Raw genomic sequence first — 11111 nt, 5'->3', positions numbered from 1 at the left:
CTTTATTACATTTTCTTCCAACTGCTTTTTAAAAACAATTAATATCCTTCGAACAAGCTGTTTTTTGGAAGCAATTAATATCCTTGGAACAAGCTGCCTTTTGGAAACAATTAATATTCCTAGAACAAGTTGTCTTTTGGAAGCAATTATTTCTTAACCATCGCCTCGGGGCGATGGTTATCATTTGCCTTTTTATATTGGTGTGTTTAATGCAATTATGCTTAACGGCATGAAATCCAAAGACAACGAGCAGCTTGGTACTCCTTTGCAACAAACTATTTGAGCCCAAACAAATTTATTCGTTGCAAATGGATGGAACAGACTTGTCGCAACTTTCATCATAGGAAGATTTTTTTTCCCTTCAAACCAAGTATCGAAACACCAATTCCATCATGCCAAATGGAATGTAGGAGTGAATGGATGACTTTTTATAGGCTGAGAGGATCTGAATCATGAGGAAGTCCAGCCTCAAAGTATTACTTCGGAGTTCTTTTCCTGTGGTGATTGGTAGATTGATCACTTCTACAGAAATTGAGTCTCCTAAGAAGTCGACTAGAGGAGTGTTGACTTTTTGAAGCTATTTGATAGGCAACCTCATTCTTTTTTTTTTTGCTAAGCCGCAGCCTCATTCTTTAGAAAGCATCATAGAATAACACGTCGGCCGAGCTTTCATTATTGATGAGTATTCTTTTTACATCATACTTTACAATAGTAAGAGAAATAACTACAGTATCTTCATGAGGAGTCTGGACTCCCCCTAAGTCGGGGTTGGAGAAAGTCATCTCTCGTACGTTGTCTCTTCGGGATAGCTTCGACCTTGTGGGGGGCTCGGTTGCCTAAGATACTTGGGGCCTCAGGAGGTATGCCAGCAATGGTGTTGATGATGCCTGCTGTCGGGTAGTTGTTGATCGGCTTTGGGGGCCGTGGATCAAAGGCTGAGGCGGGCGCTCCTCGATCTCGCCGAGCACACACGTACCATTCCAGCCGCCCACATCGGATGAGTGCCTCAATTTCATCCTTGAGCTGGATGCACTCTTCGGTATCATGGTCGTAGTTCTGGTGGAAGCAACAGTACTTATTCTAGTCTCTCTTGTCTGCTGGGCGCTTCATCCATTGCAGGGGGCATAAGTAGTTTCGACCCTCAATTTCCATAATAATTTGAGTTCTCAAAGCAGTGAGAGGGGTATACTTTTCAAACTTTCGATGGGGGCTCCTGAACCTTCGCGGACTCCTTTCGTGCCGAGGTGAGATACTTTTTGGCTGCCTTTGTTACTCAGCCCCCCTCTTTCCTCCTCGGCGAGGCCCTTCGCCAGCAGTCTCTCGACAGGAGGCCATGGCTTCCTCCATCTTGGCATACTTTTCATTCTGTGCTAACATTTCGGCGAAGTCGGCAGGGTAGCGCTTCTCCAAACAGAAGAGAAAGTGTGACAGCTGCAAGCCGCTCTTTATTGCTGACATCGCGACCGATTGATTTAGGTCGCGGACCTCCAGCGTCACTGCATTAAAGTAGTTGATATCGTCTCTGAGGGACTCTTTTTCCCTCTGCTTGATATTGAGCAGCGCGTCCGAACTGCGATACCATCTTCAGGTGGAGATGAAGTATGTCCCGAAGAAACGGGCGAGCTGTTTGAAAGAGTAGATGGATTCGGGCCGAAGCTGAGAGTACCAGAATCGAGCTTCCTTGCGAAGGGTCATAGAGAACGCCTTGCAAAACACATTATCGACGGTTCTGTGCAACATCATGAGGGCCTTGAAACTTTGCAGGTGATCCAGTGGATCTGAGATATCACCGTACGACACTACTTGGGGCATCTTGAACCGAGATGGGATCATTTCATTCATAATTTACTGAGAGAAGAGGGTTTCTGAGGAGAAGTTGAGATCATCATTCGTCCTCGAAGCCTGTTCCCTAAGGGCCTAAATCTGTTGGCCCATCTCCTCGATTCTTCTATTGAGGTCCACGTCCCACTAGGGCGGGGGCTCCATGTGATGAGGAGGCAAGAGGTTCTCAATAGAGTCCTTGCCAAAATGGGGACTTGGGGTATGTCGTTTCTCATCCCGACTAGGATTGCTCTGTTGGGTGTGCCGACTCTGATGAGATCGTTCGAGGTTTCGACCCCGAGTGTGGTGGTTGACTAGGGGCATGTGGTGTGCCAGTGACCGAGAATGGTGACTAGGCTGACTAGCTTTCGGTCGGACTGGTTTCGGCCATGCTATTGATTGCTGCAAGCCCTGAACTGCCGCAGGCAGCACCTACACATGCTGAATGAGCAGGTTGAACTGCTCATGGTTCGCTGGTGCGGTGAGGTGCTCCAGCAGAGAGGGTCCTAGGCTTTGTAGAGATCCATGCGAGGCCGAAGCATGGCGCTGCGAGGCATGCAACGTGCCGCAAGTTCCTTGTGACCTTATGCTGGTGATTTCTCCCTTTACTCAGTGATGAGAGGCAAAATGGATCGTCCAGCCCATAGCTAAAAGGCCGTCCAGTTTCGGCCCAATAAACGCCAACGTCAACCAGTTGAATCCTCACTTCGGCTCAAAGTCAGCTCGACTTCGAACTCTGCCAAAAGCTCCACCGACTTCAGATATTCGCCAACTCCTCCGACCAAGTTCGGAGTGTCTCCAGTATTTGCTGACCCGCCCGCCCCAACCCTCGAGCTTGGGGCGCTCCACCGAGCACACCTCGAAATCCAGAAAGTCGAGCTAATCTCAGCATCCGTCAAGCCGACCTCGTCAAACACATGATGCGACTTCTCAATAGGCTCGGCCTCGCCAATGACCACACCCATTTGCGCACCTACGCCATTTACGTGGCCGTATGTTACAACACAACTGTGCCACGTCTCCATAGCCAGCCTTAAACAGTTAAAGACGGCACCATGACTACTCCGGCCATACCCTGCTGTGACTGTCAACATCCTACCGTTCTCAAGAATCGGTACACGCCACCAATCAGCCTAAGCTACGCGCCATTCGACTCAGAGCCACGCCCCCTCATAATAACGGCTGATAGTGTCTCTGTCACTTGGGCCTCTCCACCGGAACTATAAATAGCTCGGTCAGATAACTTCTAAGGAACTTTTGATTGGACCAAATTTATCCCACTCTAACTTGATCGTTGGAGGGCCCTCACCGGAAACATTGGTGAGGCTTTGTGCAAGTCCACAACTGTCGCGCAGGAGGTGGCTCCCGTCTTCTCCTTCCAACCACCGGCGGCTTCCTCGACTCCACTGGCGTGGTCACCCTCGGGCCAAATTTGAACCACAACATTTTTGGCGCCAGAGGAAGGGCCTAAGACGTGACCATAAGGATAATGAACCAGGGAGTCCCAAACGCGTCAAGCAGTCGGGAATCAGCTTCCGACTGCTCTCTCCAAAGTCCACCCCCTACACCGCATGTGCCGGCAGACCAAATTTCTCAAATCCAGCCAGAACAGTTTTATTTGCTGACATCCCAACATATTGATTTAAGTCGCGGATCTCCAGCGTCACCATATTGAAGCAGTTAATATAGTCTCTGAGAGACTCTTTCTTCCTTTGCTTGATATCGAGCAGCATGTCCGAACTGCAATGCCGTCTTCGAGTGGAGATAAAGTGCATCCCGAAGAAATGGGCGAGTAGTTCGAAAGAATGGATGGATTCGGGTCGAATTTCAGAGAACCAGAATCGAGCTTCCTTGCGAAGGATCGCAGGGAACACCTTGCAAAGCACGTTATCGATGGTTCTGTGCAACATCATGAGGACCTTGAAGCTTTGCAAGTGATCCAATGGATCCGAGGTGTCTCCGTACGACTCTACTTGGGGCATCTTGAATCGAGATGGGATCATTTCATTCATGACTTACCGGGACTTCTGAGGAGAAGTTGAGATCGTTGTTTGTCCTCAAAGCCTGTTCCTTGAGGGCCTAAATCTGTTGGCCCACCTCCTTGATTCTCCTATTGAGGTTGGTGTCCCACTAGGGCGGGGGCTTCATGTGACGAGGTGGCGAGAGGTTCTCAACAAAGTCCTTGCCAAAATGGAGACTTGGGGTATGTCGTTTCTCATCCCAACCAGGACTGCTCTGTTGGGTGTGCCGACTCTGACGAGATCGTTCGGGGTTCCGACCCCGAGTGTGGTGGTTGACTAAGGGCATGTGGTGTGCCAGCGATCGAGAATGGTAGCTGGGCTGACTAGCTTTCGGTCGGACTGGTTCCGGCCGTGTTGTTGCTTGCTACAAGTCTTGAACCGCCACCGTCAGCGCCTACACCTACTAAATGAGTAGGTTGAACTGCTCATTGTTCACTGGTGCGGTGAGGTGTTCTAGCAAAGAGGGTCCTAGGCTTTGTAGAGATTCATGCGAGGCATGCAACGTGCCGCAGGCTCCTTGTGACCTCATGCTAGTGATTTCTTCCTTTACTTGGTATTTGTGTAGCTAGGTAGGCTGGTTGAGGCGTCGGGCACAAGTCTCCTCCAGGTATGGCCTGCAAGAAGTCCGCTCACGAGGGAGTTTCCGACAAGAGACCCTCCGATGCCTAAGTTAGAATGGAGAGTCAACAGTGGGAAAGGAAGAGAATTTCAGCAGAGAGTGGTTGTGGTATTGCTTGCTCTTGCGTGTGATTGCATACTTGAGCTACCCCAGATTGCCCCTTTATATAGGAGAGTCGGATTTGTTGTTATCTCGGTCAGCATGATGCGCTCCAACTGCCAGGCAGTAGCCACTATCATTGCCTCGGAATAGGCGGCATATGGTATTGCCGCGCACTGGATATAAAGCTTTTGTAACGACCAGACACTAGCACGACGGCCGTTAGTCAGGACTATCAGTCTTTGTTCGCATGTACCAATTGGTTCGTCGTTTAGAGGTGAAGCCATTCACCTTGGTCAGTTAGCTCCTTAGATGGGGCCGAAATCTTCTAAGGTCAGCTTATGCTAAGGTCGCAGTGAGGCCAGTATTGTCTGAGGTCGAGTGTCCAATATTTTTTCATTAATATTTTTCATTATTTTACTAGATATAACTTTTAATCCTTGTTGATTGTGACTGTAATACCCATCCCAAGTTTCTTGGTAGCCAAATTTGGTTAGCTGATGGCTCAATTTGATCGACCGGTGGATGGATCCCTCGCTCACCTCCTTCCTCTACCTAGTAGTGGGACTTTAGATGAAGTTATTATATTTATGTTCTTGGATTGCGCTCTTTATAGATGTTTGGTTTTCGTTTTCTTTTCCTTTCTATATCTTTATTTTTTTTCTTATAAAATATATGATTTTTTTATTATTTTACTCAAAAATTAATAGTAAATTGATGGCCGGTCTCTTCATAAACTAGATATAACTTTTAATTCTTATTGACTATAACTTTAATACCCATCCCAAGTTTCAAAACTTTTTATATTCCCCATCCTTAAGTGACAATACACTCTTATCCTTTAATACAAATATAGTTACAAATAATTGTATATGCAACATAAATATGTGCAAAGACAATATAATTATATCCAACAACAATACAACTGCCTTCTCCGACATCGTCGTCGTCGTCCTTTAGTCGGAAGAAGTCCAACCCCGAGAAGAGTTGCTGAGCTCAGGCCCAGTATGCTTCGAAGCCCTTCCCAAAGGCATCGTCGCATTCTCCAAGGCCTCTGCTTGGGACTCCTCCAAGGCATGATACTTCTTCACGACCTCTGCGATCTTCGCCCCGACTTGAATGGCATGCCTCCTAGCCTCGGCAGCCAACTCCTCAGCCTCGGTAGCCTTTCGGTCGGCTTCAACGAGCTTTGTAGAAAGCTCCGCAACCTTCTGCTTGGCATCCTGGTAAACCCCTATGACTGAGGACAGTTGCCTCTCTCCGATCATGGCCTGTATCTGCACAGTTGAGGCTTGGGCTTCTACCGACTCAACCCGATCTTCGGTTGTCTTCGCCCTCTGCTCAACTTCCCATGCTCGCTCCTCGACAGCCTCCTTCCCCACCTCAGCTAGATGGGCATGCTCCTCAGTGGCCTTCGCCCTCATTTTGTATTCCGGAATGCTTGTCGAGAGTATTTTGAACCTATCGTGCAAGCAACCGACCTTGAGGGCATGCTAAAAAGAAGAGGGAGAGTTAGTTGCCAAAGAAAATGACTTAATAAAGATTTATAAAACCTAACCAAATGACTAAGACAATAGCTGCATCAAAGAACACAATGGGGTTGAGGGGCTGTATAAGCTCCCTATCGGCTCAGAGCTGTATGACTTGCTCCCTCGCCTCTTCGAAAGACTCGAGAGCTGAGTCGGACTCCTTGACCGTCCATTCTGGGAATAGGTCCCGCGAGCATGGGTTGGGGCTGAGGGGCCTCCGTGGCAGAAGCAGATGGGCCCAGACCCGATCGAGCCAAGGCATGAACCTTGGGAGATGGATGGCGTGGGTGTAGGATGGCCCCCTCTGGATGGGGCGATCTAGATGGCTGAATGACTTCTACCTTTGGGCCGAGTTCTGCAATCTCCCCCCAAAGTATGGGCACCTCATGGGAAACTCTAGGAATCAAAGTCTCGGTCTCGACTTCGATGTTAGTCTCTGCAGTGCAGGCTGAGGAGGATTCCTCCCTCGACTTTTTCTTCTAAGAGGCCTCACCATTGGTGGCCGCGATCGATCTCTTCTTCATCTTTCTCCTCTTGAGGATTAGCATGAGATCAGTCTTCATGGTGATGAGAACTGCAAAACCAAGGACAAGATGCAAGAGAAGGATGAAGAAGAGAACAAGGCAGCAAAGGAGAAGACAAGGAGAAGGGTCGAGCAGCAAAAGGAGTGAATACCCACCAAAAATAGAGGAGCGCGGGAGATGCTGGAGTCGGAATGAAACAATTCACCAGGACACCACCCAAGAGCTTGAACACTCGAGCACCTAAGCAAGGGGTGGGGGCTAAAGGATGGGGACACCCTAAAAATAGAGGTGAAGATGATCCTGATCAAAGCACTGATTCAACTACTATGGCAGATCGTGCCACATGTTGCCTCAAGGTATGGCACGAGTGATCCGTCGGATCGCTGCAGTGATGACATTTTGAGATGACTCGAATACAACAATGCTTCGAGGGGATGGATCAGCACATTTATTGTCCATGACAAAATTCTCGTCTCAATCGAAGTGGCGACTTGACTTCCATCACCTGAACTGATATACAGCTCGACCTCAGAAGTGGAAGGCAAGTATTGGAGAAAATGTTAGACACCTCGACCTCAGGCCAGATCTGCCCCCTCGACCTTAGACACAAACTGAGGAGAATAGCCTCGGACCTAGCGAAACAGCCAACCAACCGAAGTGAGCGACCTTGACCCTAGCCAAAGAGCCATCAGTAGAGGAGAATAATCAACACGTGTCGACAAGAATTGACAGTTCTAATAGCCAACAGCTCCGACGGCCTGCAATCGCAGCAATGCCACAACCTGCTCCCAATCGGCGCTGCCTGCACCCACGCCTTAGTCGTACTACCGACCGTTATCTAACCATCATTACATGCCATATCAGACCAAGTAATGATAAAATGAGGTCCTCTATATGAAGGAGCAGCCGAGGGGATCTCAAGTATATATGCAATATTACTCATAGAGCCTATACTCTGCCAAAATTTTTATCCTTCCACGTTGTTGTCTCCCAATTCTAACTTAGGCATCGGAAGGTTGACTCTCGAAACTTTCGAGCAAGCAGACTTTTGCAAGCCACACATGGAGGAGAACCGCCCCCCTAATCTCGGTAAGCCTACTCAGATTCACCTTCGGCCGACCTCAAGGTCGTCAGAGCTGTGCTTCGACCTCAACCCAATTTTGATGACAATAGAAACGTATTTCAACAACAGGCCCATGGTGAAGGTAATGAGATTTGCAACGAGGTACACTCTGATCGCCATGTTCAAATGGTTGCGACGGTGGTAGCAATTGAAATCCAGCATGAACCCTCTGGTGGTGATGGAGAGAGCAAAAATTGCAACCGAGATCAATTTTGGAAGAGCGGTTCGATGGGTCAGGGAAGTGGAGAAGAAAGATTCTTGTTTTGAGCTTGGGGCCATTGATGCGGAGGACACAGAGAGATTTGGAGGAAATAGGTTATTGCTTGTAACACAGATGGTGAGTCTAGGGGGAACCTTATTATAAGCCCTACGAGGGTTGGGTTATCCGCCTGTTTACCCAACCCTCCTAGGGCTCATGAAAGTAAACTATTGATAAACACAGGCAATATTACATCGTTCATGTGATTATTGTGTGACAACAAACACGAACAGTGCCACTCACATCGTGATCTCCGATGGTAGCAAAACCCTGAGGTGCCACCTTGAAATGTACATCAGCAAGAGCCCTAGAATGAGAGTGATGATATTTGTAAAAAAGTAAACTTGGAATGCCGGGTCGAGGTGGTGTCGGCGATGATTAAACCCTAGCATGAAGCCCACCAGTGGCCACGGAGAGAGTGAACTTAGCCACGAGATTTGACTTGCCTCCTAGACCTGGTAGTTCGAGACTTGGCAAGAAGAAATTCTACAAATGGCATGGAGATACTGAGATGAGATAGAGCAAGCTTCCAAGGAGAACAGAAATATCAGAAAAGGGTGAGGTATGGTGGGCCTTCTACAATAAAAACTGAAGATTCAAAAGGAATTCATCTAGTATTGCTATCGGAGAGGTGATGGGTTGTGGAGTTTAACCATCGATTATTGACATCAGCATTGACAAGTAAGATAACACACGGAATCCATATCACATGAAGAGGAAGGCACGTCAACATCGTATGTAGAATCAAAAATTTTCAAAATTATATGTTTTGATCGCCGGTCCAATATCCACAAGATTCAGCTACCATAAACTCCACAACATCAATAAATGCAATCTACTTATATGTAAATTTCAATATAAAATTATTAAATATGATTTCAAAAATTTGAAATTTTTACAGAAAATTAATTAATTTTACCAGATAAGTAGCTTTTTGTATATGTCCAATCTTACGGACCAACACCCACCCTCATCCGCCCAAAAAATGAATTAGCTACTACCATAAATATTGTACAAGGATTTTGAGATATAAGAGAGACTTATAATAATTCAATACCCTAAATATGAATCCTAATTTGAGAAAAGGCTTCCTTGCATAATGGACTACTTTGCTTATTGCTACCTAAAAAAACAACAGGGTAGAGCATCAATATTTACTAAGAAAAATAACTGATTCCTTGTGTAAGAATCGGTCGTAGTGCAAACATTATTTTTTTTAATAAACAAGAAATGATGCTTGGCCTCCTAATCACAAATACTTGTAACGAGGAAAATAATGAGATTGATAGGGCTTGATGTAAATAACAGGGGAGGGTGGTTAATGTTTTCTTTTTGGGAAGGGGGTTGAGCGGCGGGGGAGGGATCCACTTTTCACAGTTCTCTTTAGCCCTACTATCTGTATCTCTCTCTCTCTCTCTCTCCGTAGATACTGCTATATCTTAATAAGCAAGCAGTACAGCTTTGGTCTCTTTAATTTGTTATTATTCATTTTTACTAGTAGCATATATTTGAAAATGAGTTTTGCATAAAATATTCACTTAATTACATTGATTTTGCATTAAATAAATAAATAAATAAATTTATTGTAAGATGATAAACAATCAAGAGTTGCGTGAAAAATTTGTGCTTAGTCTTGCATAAAAGGCCGAGCGATAGTCTAAACCAAAATACATTGAATATTCAAAATATATATCTAACATTTAATATGTATTGGACATTCAACAAATGTCCATCATCATCATTTACTTATATTTCAACAACAAAAATCGCCCAAGGATCCATAGTATGTATTTACTCAAAAGATAAATAAATAAATAGATTTATAAACAAAATTTATATCCTAAAATTATTATACTTCAGTTTAGAAATATTTGTAGATTTTGAGAAACGACAAGCACCCTACTTGACATCATTTGGATATTTCAGGCCAAGGTTTCTTCGAGTAATGAAGTTTTTGGACCTCAATTCTAGTTCTAGAGTGGCATGGAGAGCTAATTAATCTTTGTATGAATTCGACTCTGCATGCAATTAATGTATGTGCAGGTCATCTCTGCAAACCCATTAGTCTCAACCAAGAGAACAAGTAAGATGATCCTTGGGATGCATGATGTGCACCAAAGGAGGGGGGGGGGGGGGGGGGGGGGGTACAGAATATTTATTCTGTAAAATGTTGAGAATTTTAATGGAAAAGTTGGCTTTGGGAATGTGCTATAGGAAGAAAATAAAAAAAATGCCCTAAAGTTTTTATTGGTCCTAATTACGTGTTCCAACTTCTGTTAGTGAACTACGCTTCTTCCCTAGAAAGGCGCATAGGCGATTCAACAGGTCCCCAATTGCATGAAAAGTCCACTGTATATGGTAAACTTGGATGGATGACGGGCATCAAGGTTATGAGCCCAATAGCTAGCTGGGCACTCCAGTATGAGACAAGTCTAACAAAGATACAACGTACATATAATAAATAGCAGGTATTAGAATATTTGCAGAAAAAAAATAAAAAAAATAATTTTATATTTTTATTTCATTATATTTATTACATCTTGGAAGTTATATATACCCGCGTATGGACTCCATATAAGAAAAATAATATAGGCTAATATTAGATTATGCTAATAAAAAAAATAATACTCATTGATACAAGTTGTTATTTGATCACTATAGTTATTCTAATAAGATCATGCCAACAAAGAAATATAATGCTAACCGATGCAGAATCATGTTAACAAAAAAAATAATAATATAGAATGATACAAGTTGTTACATGATCTCTAAAATTATACTAACAGCAGAAGACCTTGCCTATGGCCAGTAGCGTTCACGGAAGTGAATCAAAAAACTTCTACCAATGTCGTAGAATATATCCCTCCTGCATGGATTACTAGGGTGCAAAGGGACTATAGATGATTGGTTACAGCCTTGTTCTATTGAAGGGGTTCCAGAATTATACGTAGGGAGGTGTTTTCTCCCAAGTGTTTCGGCTTGTATCTTTTTTTTTCTTCAAAGATTGGTGGTACCTCCATAGGAACTGGATGGCTAATCCGAGTAGTGAACATAGGAAGGAAATATTTATTAATTGCTAGATGTCTTCTCGGAAGAACCTTTTTCCCCTTTAGTTG

The sequence above is a fragment of the Phoenix dactylifera genome, chromosome 5, assembly GCF_051530095.1.
Source record: "Phoenix dactylifera cultivar Ajwa chromosome 5, Ajwa_hap1_PhDact_Kaust_v1.1, whole genome shotgun sequence".
Classification (NCBI taxonomy): Eukaryota; Viridiplantae; Streptophyta; class Magnoliopsida; order Arecales; family Arecaceae; genus Phoenix; species Phoenix dactylifera.
This window is presented reverse-complemented; position numbering follows the sequence as displayed.